The sequence below is a fragment of the Erpetoichthys calabaricus genome, chromosome 14 (assembly GCF_900747795.2).
Source record: "Erpetoichthys calabaricus chromosome 14, fErpCal1.3, whole genome shotgun sequence".
Lineage (NCBI taxonomy): Eukaryota > Metazoa > Chordata > Cladistia > Polypteriformes > Polypteridae > Erpetoichthys > Erpetoichthys calabaricus.
The window spans coordinates 7,090,947-7,111,222 of record NC_041407.2 but is presented as its reverse complement, the minus strand read 5'-3'; the positions used below and the strand labels follow the sequence as shown (position 1 = coordinate 7,111,222).

The 20,276-nt window shown below is 39.1% G+C and overlaps 1 protein-coding gene across 4 annotated transcripts in view; it reads right to left on the bottom strand.

Annotated features, from left to right (window-relative positions):
- The window catches only part of rbfox3a (RNA binding fox-1 homolog 3a), a 1,290,878-nt gene that overhangs the window by 1,114,785 nt on the left and 155,817 nt on the right, over window positions 1-20,276 (bottom strand). For all 4 annotated transcript variants that reach the window (XM_051936516.1, XM_051936518.1, XM_051936520.1 and 1 more), the window contains exon 2: window positions 17,032-17,141. The gene's annotated coding sequence lies outside the window, so the exon portion shown is untranslated. The remainder of the gene's footprint in view (window positions 1-17,031; window positions 17,142-20,276) is intronic.

The window sequence follows — 20,276 nt, the reverse complement described above, 5'->3', positions numbered from 1 at the left end:
AATAAACACTTCTGGAAAATCTCAGCAGTACACACACAGGGCATGAATTTACATGGGACCCCTTCATTCATTGGTCAAGAGTTACCAAGCCAAAATTGAGCACAGTAAAAAAAATAAAAAGCTTTTGTAGTAAAATCCCCAACTAACATCTTCAAGTCGTATTCTAGCAGCGTCCCTAACACATGCATTTTTACTCAAATATGGTTAAAACAATTGTGCTACCCATCAGAGACGAGTTGCCATCGAAGTTATCAAAGTAGATCTCATTGCTAATGTTGCAGTACACCATCTATTGAAATGTATTTTGTAGTGCATGTAGTAATAAAACACATTGTATTTATCATTCCAACAAACGGCACATCACAAACATTTGTAGTAAAAAAATGTATTACTACAAATGTTTGTGATGCACCATCTGTTGAAATGACAAAATGCAGTGCATTCTATTACTACAAATGTTCGTGATGCTCCATCTATTGGAATGACAAATGTGTGCATATGACCCTGTCATATGCCTTATTAGCAGGGGATAGAGATGAGTCTAACTGCAACCCAAAATATTTATGACCTTATGTGATTATGTCACATAATGCTCATAACATCATGGAATACCCACAACATCAGTCACGAAATACCCTCTCTGATGTCAGTCTCAACAACACATTTATATCAGTTCATTTACTCAATAGTTATTATTTGAGTCAGATAACCCTCTCACAACCCTAATCCTGATCATAGTGTAACATCTCTGACGTATAATGCAAAATGACAATGTCCACAACAGAGCGGAGGCTCTGGAGGCCTGCCGCTAGTCTATTCATCACAAACTGCAAACAGTGTTTTGTGACTGAAGTTATGGGCATTACGAGACTAACATCATAGGTATGGGGGCTACAGAGAGGCTCTATTAATGGGACTTGTAAAAGCAGTGTTAATGCTTCTGATGTGCCTGTGTCTGTTGCAAGAATAACTGATGCATTTTATTACTACTGTTTGTGTTGCTCCATTTCTTTGAATGTGAGAGACATAGTAACTGAACGGACACACACACACAGATAACACAGACACACACACACATTCTTTTAGTAAGGAGGCTAAACCACTTCTGAAAGTGACTATTTACTAAGGTTAACAAATGTATCATTCTTAAATTTCATTTGGGATCAATAATCTATGTATCCCTCTTCCACCCCACATGGGACAGTCACATATTTCTTGCCCAATTTTTTTTTTTTAAATCACAACTTTTAAACACGACTCATTTGTAAAAGAGAATTTTGGGGCGGACATCCTTCAATGTATTAAAAAAACACCAACCATATTGATTTCTATTCAAACCAGGCAAGATCACACCAAACTGTATTATTTGGGAAGTGAAGTGCGAGAACATGGAGCTTACATCTAAGGTTAGTCAATATTGTGTCCTTTTAACCAAGATCATCAGAGAGAACTCTGCAGTTCTGGAATCAGTCATTCTTCTCTGTACACAGTACTCCAGACGAGACTCTACCAGTGTGTTTAGAGCTGTAAAGATTTAAAGCACCTTCCATATAGAACCCCATCCTCCACTCATATTGGGATCCAAAGCTTTGAGAGACAAACACAACCTGCTGTTCCTTCATGCTGCCCAAGTTTTTTTATATTAAATTTGTCATCTTTATATTCTACACACACACAAATAATATCACCTTTGCCTGCCTGCCTCTGAAACACCTTAAAAAACCATGCTCAATTTGTCATTTGTCTCGTTAATTACTGTTTTTCACCTGGCAGACACACAAGCTCCCATTCACATTATAGACAGGGTCCACCAGCAGCCGCTTTGCCTTAATAATCTCTGATGCACCATGACTCCCTTGTCCCCGTTGCCATGGTTGTGGCTTTTAAACATAATTAGACTAAAGCTTAACACTTACGGACAATGTGATTCGTTAAGCCAATGACCCAATCAGCAGGCAATTTACATGAAGCATGTATCTTTAGAAGTAAAACCCTTGCTAGATGAATTGTTTGCCTCATCAATCAGTTCTTGCAGATTCAATGCAGTTTGGCTTCACAGTTTAGAAATTTTTCAGTTTTCGATCAAAGTCAGGTTTTGCCTCCCTGGTGCAATGCAGACATTAAGAAAAGAGACACACATGTGGTTCCGATAAAAAAATATAAAAAAGTATATAAAAGTATATATAAAATTCAGAAGTTTTCAGGTTTTTTTTTTTTTTGCTACAAATGCTTGTGTTGCACCATCTGTTGGTAAAGACAGATGCAATGCATTTTAATCCTACAAATGTTTGTGATGCACCATCTGTTAGAATGAAAAATGCAATACTTTTTATTACTACAAATCTTTGTGATGCACAATCTATTGGAATGACAAACACAGTACATTTTATTACTACAAGCATTATAAAATACATTCCAATAGATGGTGTACTCTAAACATTAGTGTTGGGATCTACGTTGATTACTTAGATTTCAACCCATCTTAGATGAGTAGCACAGCTAGTGTGTAATAAGTAAATAATACATATATAACAATCTTTTTAATAATAAGAGAATTAACAATAGTGAATCATGCTGCGCTAGGCACTGTCATCATTTAGGATGCAGATGTACTGCGGCAGATCCTCCTCATAGTTTCTGAGCCTGACCACAGGGGAAGCCACGGATGGAATGGCTGGTATCAATGATTTCCTTTGCCCTGGTCTGACACTGCTTGATGTAAATGATGTAAATGCTTTGGAAATTAAACAGTGTATACCCAATGAAGTGTTTAGCACTCTGCAGAGCCTTGTGGTCGCAATACTTATTTCCTATCAGAATACTTTTGATGGTGTATGTGTAGAACTTCTTTGGTAATTAGGGAGGCTGCCTAAAATTCCTCAGGAGTGCCATGCTTGGACCAGGTCAATGTGATGTGGACATTGACATATCTAAAACTGTCCACCCACTCCATCAGAGCAGGAGTGCATCTGCTGTTCTCTCCCGAAGTCCACAATCGGCTCCTGTGTCTTGTTAACATTCAGAAGAACACTGCTGTCCTGACACCAGTGTGACAGACTCACCACTTCATTCAGGCAAGTCTGCTTATTGCTGTGCCCAGTGGTGTCTTGGAGGTCTTTTGGCCTTGGAACCCCTGCAGATTTTGTTTTTTCTCCAGCCTAACTGCAAGGGTTTTTTTTTTTTTTTTGGTTTTTTTCTGTCCTCCCAGCCATCAGACTCTCTCTTTAATTTTTACTTATTTTTTCCTGTAACTCCCTCTTTAAACCTCTTGTAAAACACTTTCAGCTACATGGTCTGTATGAAAATATGCTATATAAATAAACATTGTTGTTGTTAGAGATGTGGACCACCACAGCTTTGTCATCAGGAAACTTGATAATGATGTTAGAGTCAAATGCAGCCATGCAGTTGGATGTATAGGGTGGTCCAGATTTAATTATGCAATTTTCATTACGCTATAACTTAAGTTTGTTACATAGAAAATCACCCGAAAAATCCCGGACCATCGAGAAGTGCGCAAACTGACGACATGAAGAATCATTTTCGTGCCGAACTGGAATCGTCCCCGCATAAATCAAAATCATACAGACTATCTAGATCTGCATAATTAGATCTGGACCACCCTGTATAGAGGAAGTACAGCAGAGGGCTCAGAACACAGCCCTATGGAGCCCCTGTGTTGAGAATGAGGGAAGATGAAGTGTTGCCACCAACTTGAGCCACCCAGGGTCTGCCTCTCAGTAAATTAAAAACCAAGCCCGCATAGTGATGGGTCCTTAATCTTTTGGGTTTACACGGGGTCGTGAATCTCTGTTGCATTCAACAAGAAATGGTCCCAAGAGGTTTGTGTGGTGTCTTGCAGTTTAAGCAATTGACTTTTGTCTGCTATGATTATCAGCAGAGATTATCATAGGGGCTCTTGACAGTTGTCATGAACTGGGTCTCGAAAACACTAAGAAAGGCAAAACAGGGTCACAAGAAAAACATTTAAGAACCAGTATTCCAGACCATAAAGTACATAAACGAAATTAAAAGCCCTAAGCTGCTGTAATTTGAGAAAAGATCTCCACTTTTCTTAAGATCTTGAAGTTGAACCAGAAAACAAGTGCATTAGGTGTCAAGGTTAGTATTGGGATTCAATTACGTATTGTCCAATGCGTGATTTGCCTCGATTTCCACCAGAGTAATCATTGCTTCACGAGATGTTCCACACGGCCTTCTCAACGACAGGCGTATTCCATTTGATAATTGTAGAAGCCGGTACTTAATGTAAAGTGCAGGCCAAAACACTTCTGCGATTAGCCATTTACCAGATAATCCTTTTTTAGACTCACCCCCGATCAAGCTACAAACAGGCGGTAGAAGCAGTGAGAGGCTTGTCAGTTTGACCTTTCTTCATTTTCTTAATGGTACATGAGAGCTGGTATCACGATCACATCGCACCGGGCCATTCTCATCATAATGAGACTACTTTCAAGGGAAATGCAGTGTGAAGATGGAGACGGTGATGCTCACCTCCATTCCTGGAGGGAACGGGGCACCATCTTCTGGTTATTATTCCCAATGAAGCTTTCAGCCTGATTTAATTTTCTTTCTTTATTATATTCAGGTAAATCTGCTAAATACCTTACTTCACTCTCTTGCCAAAGGCCTCCTTTAAGAATCTATTTTAGCAGTTACTTAATGACTGAAAGAATAATTAGAATTTTACTCACTTTTTGTCTGTCACCCCTGGGACCCAAGCAGAGCTAAGTCCCAGAATTCTTTTAACTCTCCAATGTCAAAAAAACCTGTGCGTCTTCTATAATAAATGGGCGTGTAGTGATGTTCATAGTAGGGGCCAGTATGACGGACACCATTGGAGGTCAGGGGCAGGGCCCAACAAGACACCAATTGTTATGATGTCTTTTTACATTTTTTTTTTTCAGAATTTTCTTTTTTGTTCTAATGGTTTCGAATCATGCTGGATGTACAGTAATTCTCTGTTAAAATAGCTTTGAAACATATCTAAAGATATTTGTGTATTTTTGTATCTTTTTTGATTCAATCTTGTTTTTGTAGGATATTGCCATTTTGTGAAATTTGTGTCGTCCGCATACCATGTTGCATATTCCATGTCATCATGAAAGTGATGTTATAAAATGTCAACACAGGTGTATTCCTGGGCCATACAAGAATTAGATCAAAAAACATCAGGAGTGGGGTGTACTATGCACCACTGCCTCCACCCTTAAACTGCTTAACTGTTAGCAACTTTGTAGCATTTTTTCAGAAAAAGATCAGCATTCATTTCTCATTACACCTTCTGGCCAGCCTGCTCCCTCCTGAACACACCACAATATGCTTCTTTTTTGCTCCTATCTCCGCAACTGACGTTTCCTCTCTAGTTGTACCACTACCTGTCCTCTTGACCTCATCCCCTGAAATCTCCTTCAGGCTCTCTCATTGTGACTCATTTCTGAAGTTACACGTCATCTCACACCTCACTCAACACTGGCACTTTTCCTACATTGTAAAATCAGGTCCGAATAACTTCCCTTTTCAAGAAGCCCACCCTGGATCCATTTCATCTAGGTAATTACAGACCACTGTAACATTTTCTGCCCAAAATACTGGAATGTGTCATCTCTAACCAAGTCTCTTTCTTGATTCTAATCAGTCAGGTTTCAAGAAGGTCGATTCCACCGAGATGGCTCTACTTATCATTGTCGGTAGGCTGGACCTACCGATATGTCATCTGTCCTCATCCTGCACATTCAATCAACATATCCTCCTTGCAACACTGGAACTGCCCTCAGATGGTTTGAGTCCTAACTGAACAAAATCAGTTTTTATGCAACTTTTTTGTCTTTTGTGCTCCACAGAGCTTAAGTGTTGTTCAGAACCTTTTTGAAGAATAAATATTTTTATAGACTTTAGGTTCCTGTGTTGTAGTCCTTGTTACTAGTTGGGGATTGATGGCATTTCACCCCCTAGTGGACATTTTGTGTATTTACTTGAACTTTTTTTGTTTGAAAACTCTTATGGTCGTAACAGGTACTGTCTCAGGTACACTGTTGAGTCTCATGAAAACCAGCAGAAATGTAGAAAAACCAAATAAAATATGCAGGTGTGGAATCCTAAAAGGGAGACCGGCGAAGGCGTTTAGTGTCCTAAATAGCCCCAAAAGCAAAAATTCACCATTGAGTGATTTCATGGAAGAGACAACTTCACAGCACCATAAAAATAACTCCTTATTTTAAGCTGCACCTCTATTACTGTAATTACTGCAGAGGCTCCTCTGTGTGTGCAATTAAAGTCAACGAAAGAAAAGCTTCAGGGATTGGACATCCGCCTTAACAGTAACTCACAACCAAGTGTGCATTAACATTTCAAAAAAGGTTTGGTTTCTTTTGTTGTTGTTGTTTTAAATCCAACAACAAGACTGCCCTCAATTGCCCGCCTGAGCTTTGAAGGACAGGCCGCACTTCACCAAGATTTGTGGTAATTGTACTGAATCATATTTAATCTGAGCCGGTTGTTTTCGGGCCTGTTGTGTTAGCACACAGCAGGACTAAATGAGTACTCTGCTGCTTTTAAACTGATCACATTTAATCCAGCGATTCACACTGTTACACTGAGGCTTCTTAATTGAGACGTGTACTATACATGTGTACAGCCTTCCCGAGACCCTGAGGCTTCGCTGCGGGTACCATTGTTCCCTACAATGTTTTTAATTTGCAACTATTTGTTAAAGCAGCTTCCAATTCAAAAGACAATATCTGCTTAATAGCTTTTTACAAAAAAAGCTTATTGCCTAGCAAACGAGGGGTGCGTGTGAGTGTGCGCCAGGAGCTGAAGTGCAAGGATGTGACGTGGACCACATTAGACACACAAGCCGACAGTCCCACTGAACTGAAGCAAGCCCATCTGAAAATAAACTAGAAAAACAGGTTTCATCTATTCGATGGAGTTGGCAGTCATTGGAAAGACCCTACATACAAGATGGGAGTACTCGATGGGTCACCTCGGTTTGCTTTACGTGGTGGATTAGGATCTGAGACCATAAAGGGAGCCCAGGTATTAGTATCAAAGCGAGGGGACCCAAGGACCAAAACTCTCAGGACGTGATAAAGAATATGAACAGACCTTGAAAGAAAAGGGTTAATAATCTTGTTACATGCAGTCGGCCTCTGCGGCTTGTAAAGGAAAATTCCTAAGGTGCTGCTCGTCATTTGAGGTTCAATTTTTTACGTTTTAGGACTTAATGAAGACTGGATGGTTGTGAGTTATGTAGGGATATGAAAAACCATACAAATTGAAGAGTGCGCACTTAGTTTGTCACATGGCCGCAATATTCTTCTGGTTTATAAGCAGTAGAAAGAACAGTTGGAGTAAATATGTGTTCACATCTCCATTGATGCGGTAATGTGAAAATATAGAATATAATCAAAGGAATAATATACTGGGCCTATTACAGTGCCTGTGGATGTAGGTATGTTCCTACCCAAGGCACTATATATAATTAAGAAAGTCATACGTCTGTTCAGTGCTAAAGCCACCAAAACCAGTTCAAGGTAAGGGGGGCTGCCACAAGCATTCGACACAGGGCAAAAAACAATCGTGGAAGGGACAAAAATAACCAATAGACAAAATAAATAAAAGGCACGAGAGAGAGAGATTTCCTAAGAATACCCATAGTTGGCCCATTGAGCCTGCTGATATTTTTTGAATTCTGTTCTTGCAGTGCAAATGAGAATAAAACAAAGTGATATCTATTAATGTATTATGTAATTTCCAAAAAGTTAAAATTTGCAATAAAATTAGCTGGTGGAGGAGGTTGGAATAAAAAAGCAAAGATTTTAGTTTTCCCAGACCTAAAGGCTCTCTGAAGACCCCAGGGGTTCCCGGAGTGAAATGTCAGGCAGCATGAGATAGGGGCTGAGTCATTGCTTGAGTGCATCTTATGGTATTTATTATTCATTTATTAAGTAATTAATTAGATTAGATGTTTTCAAAATACACTCATTCTGCTTTCTAACAGGTCCATCTAAGGAAGGAAAACAAATCGCTCCAAAATTGTAAAGTGTAAATGCTTATAGTAGCATTTCTCATCCTGTGCACAGAGATGTTTCCACCTAAACACATCATTTGCAGTGAATGAATACTTCTGGCTTTAGTGTGCCCTATGATGGATGAGTGCCTCCTGCTGTAGTGGTCCTTCTCTGTATCTGTTGCTGCTAGTATAGCAATGAGGTTTTGCTTTGTATTACAGTCATTGAGAAAAGTGCCATATGAAGTAAATATTAAATGACTTGATTAGTGCTAGCACAATTATACACCAAAAATTAATTAAAATTATGTGGATATTTGGGATTAGGGAGGAAAAGTTAAAGACATGGGGAGAACATGAAATCTCCACTCAAGGCAAGTAGTGAGTACTGGATTAGAACTGAGGTAGCAGACTAAGTCATAAACCTCCATGTTGTCCATTTTGTCATGGAAGGGTCCTAGGGTGACCTTACTCCCTTTTACAGTCTTTGTCTAGCCCTGAACAAAATGCCCCAAATCCTTGCTATATCCCCCACATGTTGCACCCTTTTTTAAAACTATGTCCTCAGGCAAAAACATCGAACACTAAAACAAGAAGGAGAGATAGATGGAGAGATAGACAGGAAAGGGCAGTCACATATACAACCACACTAACATTAATAATATAATTCTAATTAAACCCTGTATGGTCATGGTTTCAGTCAATGCCAATGGTGAACACAGAAAACAGTGGATGTCTTTTGTTAAACCTTCGAGTATAACACCCATTTTTGCTCGGCAGTTGAGCCATGACTTTGCTCTTCCCAGACAAAAATGCAAGAGGTGAAAATGTTTTTTTTTCCCCCAATTGAAGCCTTAATCGGATTATGGACACGTCTTCTTGCAATTTGGGGTCAACCTTGTGAAATAAAGTTCTGTCAAAGCCATTACCTTGTTCAATTGCGGCAGCCTCAACTTTTGTATTTTTTTAGTTTAAAGAACAAGTGGCAAAAAAAAAATTGACCGCTCCAGCTGGGGTGGGCAAATGAGCCTTCTTGTACAGATTTGTATGGGATGCTGTTATTTATGCCCCCCTGCTTGGTTTATTTATTTATTTATTTTTGTTATTTTGACAACTGTCAAAGACATGCTCACCAGGGCCTGGGGGCCAGTCGGTTAGCGCCAGGCCCTGCTGAAGCGTGCAGCAATGCAGCTAATTATACAAGCTCATGCTGGGGCGGCAGTGGGCTGTATAGACACTGACCCCACGACCCTCTGTCCTGATAGCAAGATTGCAGCTTACTGAGATGCCACTGAAGCATGGTTCCGCGCTGTCAGTCACGGATGTCCTTCCTGCATGTTAATGTGATACGTGCGCAATGTCTCATAAACGTAGATAGTTTCCTTGTAAAAAGTGGTATAAAATGTTAAAGCTGGGGAGGAACCCTGGTATGTTATGGCAATTCATCATTTTCTCTGTCTCACCACAGCAAAACTTGTTAACCTTGCATTAAAGTATTAAATGAAGCACAATGTATTACAGTAGGTGGTGTACACAACTGGCTAGTTAAATTCACATGTGGCACACCATGGCACTTAGCTTTACACATGCACCATACCATGGTTCAAGAAGAACTTTCAGCAGCAATGATCATTCATTTTCTTTCTGTTAGAGCTGGGGTGTTTGGGGTCAGATCAGAGGGACGCAGAGGCTACGGGTTTGTTTTCCAACCCACTCTGTAGAACAATGCAGAACAATCTGAAGAACAGATTAGCATCACCCATTTTGCTGCTTTGCTTGAGTGGCAGCTCAAGTGTCATTTCTCCATACTATGGCCCTTCTTTGGAATCCACATCCTTTGTCTTATCCGATTAGACTGATCAATCACGGGCAAAATAACATCCTGAAATTTCTCCATAATGCACCATTTAAATACTGGGTCAGTGAACAATGTGCCATAACTCAGCTATTGCCAGTCTTGGGCAAATTTATGCAAAAATCATTAAGGTTGGTTTTATGTGCTCCCAAGCAATCAATGGCAAAATGTCTACTATAAAATGTCAACCAATTCCAAGCACTAGATCTTTTCTCTCTGTGATATCAGCCTAGTAATAACTTCAGCTCCATAGGTAGGACCCCACTGAATATGATGTGGCCATTACAAAGCCTGCAGTGGTCCCTTTTACTCTGAAGGGTAAGCTGGCGGTGGAGGAGTAGAAGACTTGTCAATAAAAGAGATAGACACGGGTCCCATGAGTCTAAACCTTGCTTAAATGTCCACTCCTTTTACCATCAATTTTAAGCACTAGATCTTTGCTCTTTAAATGCTCTTAGTGCTATCAGACTGGTTAGTCAGGGACCACTTTGCCTAGGGTGTGGTCATAACAAAGGCTGGAGCAATCCCTTTACTCCGAGGAGTAACCTGGTATTGGACTGGTGGAATGGAAGACTTCTTTATAATGGACTTAGGCATGGATGCCACAAGTCCAAACTTTGCTAAAGAGAAGCAAGTTGCACAAGCAAGAGAGGGACTGTATATAAAGACACGTATTTGTCTTGCTAAGGCGAGAGTCAACTGATCACCGTCTACCCAGCAGATGTAAACGGTTTACTAGCAAATGAGGCCACTGTGCATGAAAACATCGGTGAAAACTACAGTAGAGCTCGCTGCCAAAAGGTGCAAGGTAAAGAAGGAGAAGAGTTCCTAAACAAAGAAAGAAAAAGAACACTGAACATCCTTTGTGTGTGATGTAGAAAGCTGACTCAGAAGAGTTGAAACAATGCAGGAGTCCACAGGAACCAAAGTTCACGTACTTTGATTCTGAGAACTATTGATTGTAACACATTAGTCAGGATAAAGCCAACTAATGAATTCTGGTTATTGGTATCACTGTAAATGAAAAATAATTACAGAGAGGTCTGTATCTGTGATATGTTTCTCATCCCAAGTTCAGTTGGAAAATTCAGAGCAGCATCTCTCACACACTCACACACATACAATTTGTGTGTATGGAACAGTGAATGCACTAGAAGCATAATAACCGGCCAAAGAACGTATCCATCTCGCCGGCATTAATTGAAGATCAGAATCCATAGGTTATGTGCCCATTTCTATAGACAAGAAAAAGATCAAACTAAAGTCCTATTTGGGCAGCATTAGTTTTACACCAGGAAGTGGTGTAAAGTCAGTGATTTCACCAGCAGTTCCTCATTCTGTACCTGCATCTCCTTGTTCCCTTAAGTTAATGGATGTGTACCGTCAGTTTGGACCACATTAGCAAACCTTATTTATAAGAACAATATGTACATTTCCACCACCAAGAGGGACACCCTGCACCAACCCCCTTTTTATATAAATTATGCATATCGGAGTGCCAATGCCTGTTCAAGGGGATATAACACCACCCACCTCCCAGTTATTCAGTGAGAACAAAAAGGAGTAGACTGAAAGCACTTTTTTTCCTACTTCAGGCACTGGAGGATCTCTGTAGCTTTAGTCTCATTCAAATCGTTCAAATAGTGGAATTTTACCAACATGTCAATTCTCACGGGCCCTAGATTAAACTTTTTTATTTTTTGCACACTTTTTAGAGAAGGTAAAAGCTTCCATATTTTTTTTACTGAAATGTGAACAAGCAATAAAAATTACTTTACACCACCTCCTGGTGTAAAACTAAATTGTTAAGAATAGGGCTTAAGCTAGAGTCAATTTATGTTTTGTGTTAGATATAGATATATAAATGGAGGACAATAACCATGTAAGTGGATATCTATATATAAATCTTCTATTGTCCTTTTGTTATGAATAAGTTGTACTATTTGATTTAATTTCAGTAAGCGTGTTTGCATTATTTGTTGAAAAACCTCATCACCACAAACAGAGAAAGTGAAATTTGTTTAATGTAGACTTTTGATCATTTATAAACTTCATTCAGAAATTGTACAGATCTCTTCACTTTCCTGGTGTCCCAACTAAAAAGTGAAATAGCCCCCTCATACCACCTACACCACTTATTGCTCAACCCACATTTTTGTGCTTTATTTTTGTGAACTTGCCTATTAAGTTTTCCAATGCTTAATTGCTTTTTTTAAGCCGTCTACATTCCACGTTTCATGTTTTCTTTGCCAGATGCCAATGAGATGTAAATTTGAAAGGAACAAGCAGCTCACCATCAAAAAAGGTCCCATGTCTGTCTGTCTGCACATGCTCATTTTGAAGTATTTGTTAAAGAGATTTGGAAAGAAACAAAAAAGAGGAAACTGTCAAAGACTGAGAATTACTCATCTGCTCCAGGCCTCAAAACATTGCAAGGATAATCTCAGAAAAGTCTACAATAGAAGAGTGAGTTAACATGGCACAAAAAAAAAAAAAATCACTAACAAGCCATAAAGTACAGTAATAAGTTCTGTTGTCAGCAAAAATGTAACCTATTATGAAGCATTCAGGTGGGCACAAAGACCTGAAATCACTGTAGCCCTTCAAGGCTGAACCGCAGTACCCCTGGGTTTAGGGTTGTATTGCTGAGAATATTTTCAGAATACTTCTGCTTTCTTTGAGGATATATTTTTCTGTCTACTTTCACTTACACCTACTTCACTACATTTTCAAACACGAATGGCACTGTTTACTCCGATTAACAGGGGATTCAGAAAGTCTTCAGACCCTTTTACTTCTCCACATGTTGTACACAGTACTCCAGATGAGGTCTCACCAGTGTGATATAAAACTTGAGCATAACTTCCTTAGACTTGTACTCCACACATTAGAGTGCTATATAACCAAACATTCTGTTAGTCTTCTTAACAGAAGGCAGGAACCTACACTGGATGGGATGCCAGATCATTGTAGGATCAGTGACTCAATAAATGCTTGTTTCTTAATAACAATATACACCACTTTAAAAAAAACAAAACGTACTGTACGTGGCCATACTTAGACATTTTTCAAATTATTCCTAATTTTCATTATTCAAATTTAGCACGGCCATGATGTGGAGGGTATTTTACATAATAAATTGACTCCGTCCATGTAGATTTCCACCGTTAGGCATACAGACAAATGCATTATAATTACTTTATGGATATGTAAAGAAATAGATTATGAACTAATATGATTATTCTGAAAGGGGCTGTCATTATTATAATGTGGAGAGGGCTCCAGGCAAGTCAAGGTCAAGGTGAAGCTGAACCTTAGTACCCCCGAATTCCATGGTTTATTTCCCAGGCCATTATTAGTCACACATGAAGATTATGTTGGCATTATCAAGGACTATGCAAGAATAATAACCATAAGGATGATGTATTCACTCCATTTCATATGGAAGCTGTTGAATATTGTGTTTTTTATACTCTGCAGGATGATGTCTGGAAGGCTACCTTTTTTATGATCAGGACAAGCCTGACGTGGGTTCATCACTCCCCTGTTTTTGTAAGATTTAACAGCCATGTGAGCTCAACTAATGTTTGCTTATAATAATAATAATAATAATAATAGTAAGTAATATTTATAAAGTGCTTTTTGCATGCATTTACTGTACTAAGCTCAATGGAATAAGTTGCTACTTTGTCTGTATGTAGCCATGATATGAAGAAAAGCTTTTGCGATGAATCCCCCCTGGTTAGTTTCTCACGGGAACACCCTTAGGTCACCCACTGACACAGCTGCTGGAGTGCAAAGTCAAAAAGTGGAGTGTTACAGAGAATGAGACAGCATTAGTAGCACCAACTACACTAACTAACTGATTATCTGAATTAAAACTGATCTGATTATCTCAACTAGAAACATGCCCAGTTTTCATCTATGCAGAGGCTAATAGCTTCTGCAGGACCTTTGGTATTAGATTTTGGACTGGGTGACACTAGTGGGTGTATGTTTTTGACACTAAAGTAAGAAATACAAACTAGCAACTGGCAAGCACCCTTAATTACGGGCAGGGTTTTTACAGTGGAAGTCCTATTTTGGGCTGTGGTGTTAGCAGTCTGCCCTGGCTGAATTGTCACATCAGTACAGCAGTGGACACCAGACATACCTTTCCTATTGTAGTTATGTTGATGTTTTGCTATTTACATGTTTCTGTTACAAGTAATAACATTTTTTCTCCTTGAGAAAAATTCAGTGTTTTTTCAAATTTTTCAGAGGATAAACATAACGCTAAGGAGGCTATGAATCAGTTACTGATTAACGGCTAAGTCCGGTAACTACTTTAGTTACAATTGGGTTTGAGGAACACTCATAAATCAGCAATTAATCTTAAGATGGAGTTTACACTGTTCTTAGCATTACAATGCCATCACAAATGCAGACCTGAACGATAAGCAAGATTTGTAGTAGTCTGAATGGGTAAAGCAAGAGATCTGAAACCAGAACAACAAACTTAGAAGTACACAAAGTAAGGTACAGAGTTTTAGCAAATCATCCAAATGGCAGATAGTGAGTGGAGAGCCATGCCAGTGTTTAAACCATCGTGTTGACATTATGACAAACAGAATCACATCCATCAGCAACACACAAAATGGCGGCATAGATAACCAAACCAGATGGCTTTACGAAATCGTCATAACATGGGGAAAAAAGAGTAAACCTTTTTTTCTTGAAGAAGAAAAAATTCACCTTCCTGTTAACAATTTAATAATGGAGATTTCACTTGTGAAATCAAAAAAATAATTCCAAATTGGCTCATTCACAACAATAATATGAAATAATTATGTTTGTGAAGATAAATGGATATGAATGATTTCAACAAGGACGCCACAAAATTTGAATCTGAAAGCCATTGTTTAAAGTGCCTTAATGGAATTTGGCTTAAAGACGGCAGATAACAGAATACCAGCACCTCACTCATGGACCCCTAGTGCTGATGTACCAGTGGTCTCTTACCTACAGTAAAGTAGTAATTTGGTACAATCAGATTTTTCTTATTCCTAAACCATGTGGGCATGTGCATTGATGGGTACACTGCTATATATTTAAAGAAGATGACAAAAGTTTCTTCCTGGGAATAAGCAGTCATTTGTTACCCTGGTTACAAAATTGCTTAAACATGCATGATAGAGATTTCCAAACGCCACTTTAATGTGTACTGACATGCTTTTCATGTCTCATCCTCCAGCAGTTCAGTTCTGCACCACAGAATCGCTCCTAGGCGACATTATCATGCCGGGCTGACTGAGGCACTCCATCCGTCTGTTTGTCACATGTCCCCATGCAGCTGGGGTAGTTCAAAGTTTTTTGGATGGATCTCAAGTCTGTCCCCTCTCCACCAACCTCTATTAGCATTAGCATAATTTTGTCATATTTAGGAATGAGAAGAATTTATAAAGACAATAAGACAAATGTCCCGTTGAAGGTCATCCTTCTCGTCTCCAGGCTGTCAAATGTATGGACTCGTAATTAGCTTCAGTTTGGAAAAATGGCGTTCAGGGCTTACCACAGCAGAGTTCAAAGTTCTAGATGCTGGAAATGCGAGTGGCAGGGTGCAGGTACAGTAGCTAGTCCGATTCCCTCACACCTCCTGAGACCTTGGTTTAGTCCCTTGTCTGGTCACTGCTTGTGTGGCTTTTGTGCCATATATATATATATGTGTGTGAATGTGTGTGTGTATATATACATGTTGTGAAATCAAAGGGGGCGAGTGTTGTCCTCTGCCTCCTGACTCTGACTCACTGATGAAGACATGATTTCACAGGCCATTTAGCCCAACAAATCTCGCAAGACCTATCCAGTTAATTCTTCTAAAATAACATCAAGTCAAGTCCTACTGTCTACCACACTACTTGGTCACCTATACCATGTGTCTATGGCTTCTTTTATGCTGGACCTGGTACTTCTGGTGCCATAACACTACACATTGGAAGCACTTCCTGGATCAAGCGGAAGACCCCAAAAGTAGGGACATTACTCTGCTGCAGCTCCCCCTGGTGGCACCAATTATCCCAACAGGGCTACCACCATGTTCTATGGGTGCACAAATGCTGCCGCTCACTGTATCAGGATAATATATAACCTTGGGAAGCAAATATCCTCTATCCTTGCAATATGGCATCTCGACCAGTAACAATATCAAAAACCAACCAGGCTCAAATGCCTGTCCATCCATTTTCTTTCACTATGGCATCTATTATAGTACTTACAATGTACATGCTGTAAAATAACAAAAATATATATAAACATTACAGCTATGAAAGTGTTAATTTCTGTGATTAAATTCAATATCACAATATTTTTCTTAATCATTTTTAGCACATGCCTTGTTCGACATTTATTTCTGTCGACTATTCCATTAACGATCACTTAAAAAGATGAAATGTATGATGGTTGCTTTGATGTAAAACTCTCCTACCCAGTTCAAATGACAAAAAATTTAATATTTGCACTAAATTTAATATTTAATCATCAAGTGCCAGTGCAAAACTGCAATCCATGAATGTACAAATGCATTAGCAATGTCTATAAATGAAACAAACTTCTTGTAGCATGTCAAACATGATAACTGCTAGAGGCGGGGCTAAAATCAAGTCTGGGGAGAATGATCTAGAGCTGCTAGGGGCGAGTCTAACATAGCATTAAAAAAACAGGATACCTGCCAGAATTGGGGCTAAAGTGCCACAGATGTTTCCACTGGAATTCCAAACCTGCAATGTTGCTTAGACTTGAATGGCTCCATTACAGCACAACTCCCCTCCCATTGCTTTTCTATAAATTGTCAAAATGTTTTCTTTTGTGGCGATTCCTACAAGTATCTAAATCAAGCCACTACTGATCCATCCAATATAAAACTATGGCAATGCCCTTTGTAAATGAAAGAAAAGAAATGCTGATCAATAAAAAGATGACGGAAAGATCAAGGAGCCCAGAACGAAAGATGAATCATTTGGAGGCCTCCCTTACAGCAACTGCAGCTTAAATGAACCCCACAAGGAACAGCAGAACATGGTCAACCAGGCAAGATACAGCATTTTCCTCTGGGTAAAAAAGAGACACGATGGGCTTTGGAATCTCAAATAAAGATCACACGACTCACCTATACAGATAGATTCCTGGAGAATGCTGGTTGCTTCTTACTGGGATCCAAAAAAAAGCAGGATTCCTCTCCACTGCCGATGCTCCAGGTCAAACATTCACAGAATAGTTCTGAAAAGAAATGAAAATTGTCATTGTTTTTTTCAATTGCTATGATCTCAGAGACTTCAAAAGAGGTAATATGACTGGAAGATGGGAAGAAAAAAGCAGATAAACCATAAACACGAACCAAACTCATAGAAAGAAATAGACCAAAGGTCCAACTTTTAGCTTCCTTTGAAGGTAAGAAAAAATGCCAAATGACAGGACAGCGCAGAGATGTAGTCTGGGATGGGCATGGTCTGAATATCAGAAGATAGAAGAAACAACTGAAGGTCAAATCCAAAAAGAGAATCCAAACGTCGTTGTCAAGAAGCAAATGACAGTATCTTTTAATACTGGCAATCTCCAGGTTAAGAAAGTATGACTTAAGGACAACTCGTACATATTAACGGACATCCATTAATGCTGCATTGTGTAGGTGCAGGTTGCGACACTTCGCACAATTGTTCCCCCCGTGAGTGCATGTTCTCTTATCTAGTGTAAGAAGGCCATGCAGTTACAAAATTCTATTGGCGCACAAGTCACCAATCCAAGGGTCAGTGCACCAGGACCAGTGACGAAACCTGTGTCACGTGCACTGTAGCATACCCTTGCAGTGATTTATAATAACAAATGCAAACACTACCATACTTTTTGATGCTCAGGAAAACATTATGCATCTTAAGAAATTCATCATGCTTGCATGTCTTTTTAAGTCAGAAAACATTGCTGTTAAAACTGTGTTGATTGTGTAAGCATAGAACGGTACAATATATGCAATATACTAAGACAATCATTTGGTTAACTGGTGCTGAATAAGAACCTTATTTTTCCTATTATGACTTACCTACAAAATGACAAACTGCAAACACAGACTTGGGAATGAATCTCATTCGTAACCTGGAAACTGCCTGTACAGTATGTCGCTAATGCTGTTGTCAGACTTCATGACTTTGAACTGGGGTGCAGGTCACTTATGAACTGCAGCTGCTGGATTTCGTTCCCTTGGGTTTGTCAGATTACATGACTGGTAATCACAGGGCATGGTGGATTACACGACTCCCTCACGACTTCTCAGCTCCATTCCACATGTCCAACTTAGTTACGACAGTAACATATTTTGGCATTTTGGGTAAAGATGAGAGGCCAAACAGGTATTTATTCTGGCTCCCTAATTCCACAAGCATCTCCTAATTTTAGTTTTCCTTTGTTCTTTGTGGCCTCCATTGCTCTGCTCTTCTTCCTTTTGTAGATTTGATTGGGCTCTTCTTTGTTTGTGGGCACTGTGAGCAGGTCAGGTGTTCATCCTTATGATTTGTCACAAAATGAAACCTGCTGGAGTGCTATGACTGAGTATGCAGCAGTGTTACACCACATATGCTTTTTTCATGTCTCTGTGTTTTTTTCTATTTTTCTCACATACCAAAGACAAGCCTGTGAGATTAAGTGAAAGTGTTTTTTCTACCTTAAAAATAAAAAAGGCTTTTTTTTTTTTTTTTTTTTTTTTTTTAAAAAAAACTAGGGGGTTTCGCTCGCCAACCCCCGTGTTTGGTTTTCCGGATACACAATTTTAAGATTTTTTTTTTCTCTTTGAATTGTTGCTATTTCATTAGTTTCACTTTTATTTCAGAACTTCTGTAAAAACAATTTTTGTAATCTTGCGAGTCCCAATATGCTGAATCTTTTTAATGAGGTCAAGATAGGTTTCTCTGTTTGGAATTTCAGCACAGACAAAACGATCGACATCATCAGCAGTTAATTTTTTTTTTTTTTACAAAGTAAAAAAGTAAGCAGAGTTCTGCATTGGACTCCTGTCTGTAAAGTTGTGCTATTTTCCTCTCAGTTCCAAAAGTACATGGGGTTACCCAGGTGATACTCCAGCTTTTCTCTAGGTTTTTGTACAAGGGCTAGACAGAACGTTTTTGACTCGTGGGGTAAATGTAGCTTTTTAAATAAGCAGACAGATAAATATATATACATTAAAGTAACCAATAAATGCATGTGCGGTAATCTCCATTTTTGAAATTCTCAAGATTCTTTGTCACATGCATAGTTATACAGGATAACACGCTGTGAAATGCATCCTGCTCCGCTTATCAAAAACTATTACAAGAATATCAGTTAAATTAACAAAAAGTCATAGATTGAAAGGTAACAGTATAGTAGAACATAATAAATAAGTACAGTTATGTGAATAAAGTAGAATTAAGTGTTAAGGTGCAATAGTGTAGTAATTATTGTGCAAAACCAAAAGTTAGATTGGTGCATAGTTAAATGAGGCAGTTTGTTTGCGCTACTGCAATCTTTACTTTCTTTTTTTATATTTTCTAATTATCCTACTTTCATATCCTTTAACTTTCTCGACGTGTATAGCACCAAGGTTTTTTTTTTTTTTATCCTTTCTAATTTCCCTGGTTTCATAGTATCTAACCTGCTCTGCATGTGTTTAGCGCCAACGTTTGTAAATGTCTTTATGAAGTTCTACTTTATCTTTTACTCATTGTCTTTTAACTCTGAGCCGGATTGGACGTGCTTTTTTTTCCCCAATTCCACTTGTTCCGGGCTGATAATTACTTTCCTTATTTTCTGAATTTGCACCTCGATTATTCTTTTTTGCTCTTTTTTCTGTCCAACACATTTGAGTCTCTTTTCTCCGCGCTGCTTTCTTCTTCACTTAGATGTCGACATTTAATTTATAAACGTACTGTCCTTATATGCTTTATATGCGCTGAGAGCCCTGGATCTGTGTGTGCTCAAATCATTCACAAGACTGAATGTTTTGTTTTTTTTTTTGTTTTGTTCTTTATTTCGTCTTATACGATTTCTCGTATTAGAAATTTGTTAGTTTTCGCATACCCCTTGGGGTTAGAGCGCAGGGTCAGCCATTGTACAGCGCCCCTGGAGCAATTACAGGTTAAGGGTCTTGCTCAAGGGCCCAGCAGAGTAGGATCTCTTTTGGCAGTGACGGGGATTCGAACCGGCAACCTTCAGGATACCAGCACAGATCCTTAGCCTCAGAGCCACCACTCCGCCCGTGTTTTGCTGCCTATTGTCCTATTGGATAGATTGTAAGTAGGGTTTGTCTTTGGTCTCGCGGGTCTTTAAAATGTCTTCCGAGAGGATCACGTATCGTAGACTTGCTTTTTGCTTTCCAGGACAGGATTT